This window comes from Mesitornis unicolor, unplaced genomic scaffold, assembly GCF_000695765.1.
Source record: "Mesitornis unicolor isolate BGI_N332 unplaced genomic scaffold, ASM69576v1 scaffold25226, whole genome shotgun sequence".
Classification (NCBI taxonomy): Eukaryota; Metazoa; Chordata; class Aves; order Mesitornithiformes; family Mesitornithidae; genus Mesitornis; species Mesitornis unicolor.
In genome coordinates, this window is record NW_010192015.1 from 23,645 (window position 1) to 27,549 (window position 3,905).

The following is a 3,905-nucleotide window of genomic DNA, read 5'->3' on the forward strand; positions in this document are numbered from 1 at the left end:
GCAGCTCTGCAGGCACCGAGGTTGATCAGGGTCGGGGGCGGACGCATCTCGTGTGGTGGTGACGCGCGTTTGGTGCGGGGCTCCTCTTTATTTTCCTTCCCTTTTTTTCTGTCTGTTCACGTTTTCCTGGGTCGGTTGGGGTTGAAGCGAGCGTTTTCACCTCCTCCCATACACGGATCCTATCCCGGTGCGGGGTCTCCATTCAAACCCATCCACTCTGCAAGACAACCCCAACAATTTTGGGTTTGCATTGCAAACAACCTGGATGACAAAAAAAACCCTTTTCCTATTCGCCAAGGACTTCCCGGATTTCTCCGCTCTCATTTCTTTTGCAGCTCCCTTTTATTTTTGCTTTCCCACGCGAAGAACCAAAGGTGCAAGAGCAAGATTGTAGAGTGAATCTCATCATTGCGCTTTTTAAAAAAACTCAGTATTTTTTTATTACGTTTCACTTTTTCATACTGAAAGAGAATGTGGGGGCAGGGGGGGGTTCAACAAAATATGAATTAATAATAATAATAATAGTGGGGAGTAAATCACTGCCATTTCTACTCGGTCTACTTTTTTAAACTACCACTTCTTATACTTTGGGACACGGCCCCACACTTTAAGGCAGATTCCTGTAACATATAGAGCTGGGGCATAGGGGTTTTGTACAAATAATAATAGTAATAAATAACGCCTGTGGAGTGTGGCGAGGGAAGGACGTGGTGTAAATAGCTGTAAATAAGGTCCTAAATTATTTAGCCCGCTCGTCACCGTTCTTCAAGTCCTCGGTTGTGTCGCTGGGTCTTTTATATGCACACGGTGTAATTTATTGGGAGGGACGTACACGTTTCCGGGTGGTAGCTCAGCTGTGGACTCGTGACCTGTGTATATGTTTGAAGATCTTGGGGTTTTGGGGTTTGGTTTTTTTTTTAAAAAATAATGACATTTTAGCCTGGGAATTGGCTGATCTGCTGTTGCTCCGGGACCCAAGCGTTCCTGTCAGTCTGCTGTAAAGCACAGATCGCTCTATTTATTGTAGAAAGTGAGTTTATTTGCTTTCTAGAACTGTTTATATCAGAGGGTATAAGAGAGGTAATAAGAAAATAAAAATCTATGCTTGTAAAGAGAAAAAAAGGAGAAAAAAAAAAGCTAATTTTACCTACTATAATCTGACTGTCTGAGACTATATTTTCTCTCTGAGAAATAAATGTTCTAATGTATAAAAATATATATATAAATAAGAGGGTTTTTCTTTTCCTTGCTGCTGTGGTCCTGAGGTCCAGGACGTGACGGTTTCTGCTCATCCCAGTTTGCAGCGAGCGGTGACAGGGAAGGGACACAAGAGGGGACACCACCTCTGGTGCCACCTCCAATGTGTCCCGCAGGTGAGGTTGTGCCGTGGGTGACTGGGGGGGGTGGCTGGGACACCCAAAAAAGGTGGGAATTGGGAATTTGGGGGCTTGAATCCCACCTGGTGATGCTCACGGGGGAGCCCTGGCACACCAGGCTGTGGGCAATGAGATTTGCTGGGCAATGGAGCCGGGAGCCGAGCGATGCTGGGCGATGGGGACCCGGGGGTGCTTTTCCCTTCCCTTCCCCATCCCGTTGCCATCTCAAGTGCCCCAGATTCTGCAGGGGACAGGCAGGGATCCCTGCTTGAGGCCTCATCCGGGCTCTTGCCCCCTTGCCCAACCTCTGGTGATTGTCAGCCCCATCCATGAAGAAAACCAACCCTCATTTTCCCTCAATCTCCCCTCCCTGTCGTGGTCTGACCCTGCAGCTCCACCTGATACTGGAATAACAAGCAATTAAATCCTGTTTTCTCCTCACAGCTTTGTCCTGTTGGATATTTCTGCCTCAAAAAAAACCCCTTCTGCTCCAAATTAAAATGTGAAGGCAAAGCTGCCCCGGGCTCTCCAGTGCCAGTTTGGGTTTGCCCTGGATCTGTTGGGATCCCTCAGGGGCTGCCACCAACAGCGCCTTAGCCTCAAACCAAGCATTAATTGGCAGCGTTGCAAGCAGAACTTGGAGAAGTTTTCCTCTTCCCCGGCCGTTGCTGCGTGGTTCTTTTCAGAGAGGCGAAAAAAAAGAAGGAAGAAAAGAAAATAACACAGGAAGAGCCCCTGGATCGGCTCATGGGGATGGGGACACCCATTTGCATCCCCCATGGCAGGGAGCGAGGGCTGAGCTCTGGGCAAGGAGCGCAGGTCACTGGACTCGCACAGAAATAATTGGGTTTATTCCAGTCCATTGCACTTTAAAATGGCATTAACAGGGGATAGAAAGCGACTGAGGGGGTTAAGGATTTGACCTCAGCAGCACCAAGGGAGGTTGAGCCTCCCATGAGCTGCTGGGACCAACAGCAAAGTCTGGTGACGCCACTGAGTTGCCCAGCACCACACAGAGAGGGTGGGGAAACTGAGGCACGGGTGGGGAAACTGAGGCACAAAGGGGGGGGGCAGGTCAATGAGGCCTCACTGCCGCCAACCCCACTGCAAACACTTGCCCGACCGCACGGTTCAGTCCGTTTGGGGTTTTGCTGGGGTTTTTTTCCTCGTCACATTAAACCAGTGCCCCCCTGGGCTGTCCCTCGGAGAAAACACCAAAAGGCACATGCAAAGATGAAGGAAAAGAGAAAACAGGGGAGGAGAGCCATTTCTGGAGACACTGTTTGGAGTTTTATTGGCAACACGGCTCTGCCTTTCACATGCTCGGCCCCGGCCTCGCTGCCTTTGCCCACCGGGAATGGCCCTGGAAAGCGCAGGGACCGGGACCCTCCGCGTCCCCCGAGATTGTCCCCGTTGCCCCCCAGGGCCTGGATCCATCCCCTTGTCCCCTCCCGCACCCAGCCCTTGGTGCGGCGTGGGAAGAAACCAGCTCAGGAGAACGCTCACCCATGGGGGGAGTTAAAAGCAGATGGGGGTGAGACCCAGACCCATGGGAGGAGGCGTCTGCAGGGCCGGGGAACACCGGACCCAGGCCTGTTCATCCCCAGATCCGGGACCCTTCATCCCTGGAGCACCCACCACCCTTGTGGGGGGGGCAGCCCCAGCGGCCACCGAGCCCCCAGACCCTGTTTCCTTGACACGGCTCCTCCCTGTGAGCTCCCACCTCCTTTAAACGCCCAAATCCTCTTTGTAAGAGACCTCAAGATCCATTCCTATTGCCCCTCATCCTGGCAGATCCAACACTGCAAAGCAGCACCTTGGGGCAGAAATACCTGTGGCTCCGAAATGTCCCCCCCTGCCACCTCCAGAGGGGCCCAAAGCCCCCGTACCCCAGCGTGGAGAGGATGGGGAGGAGAATGGGTGCACGTTATAAATATAAAATCATTATCTGCTACAAACAGAGGACGTATATTGTACATCTTTGACCCATATACACAAGAACACAATATACACAGAACGCCTCGGTGGAGCGGGGGCTTTGCGAGGGGATTTGGGGAGGTGCTGCTCCCCTCCCAGCACCCCCCACGCCCGAGGGGGCTGCACCCAGAGCACATCAGCCCCTGCAAGTCCCATTGAGCTGAACCACGCGTGGATGGAGCGGTCGTGTCCCCCCCATCCCCATGCCAGGGGGAGGCGAAAAGGATGGCGAGGATGGGGGGCAGGCGCCAGGGGCTCTCTCGTGAACCCACAAAGTGCTTTAGACCCTGGCCCTGAGAGAAACTTCTTGCCCTGCCGCCCTCAGTGGGGGGTAAAGAGGATTTTCCAGCCATGGGGGGTCTCCGATAAGGCATTTTCATCTGGGATCTGGAGCAAACGGCGCTGGAAGAGCGAAGGGAGCAGATGGGGCAGCGCAGGTGGAGGCAGCGAAGCCAAGGTGGTCCCAGTTGGGCAGGAGATGGAGAGAACAGGAGGGCACATCCTCGGCTCAGTTTAGTGGTGGGGGAAGCTGCCCCCCTCCCATGTCCCCCC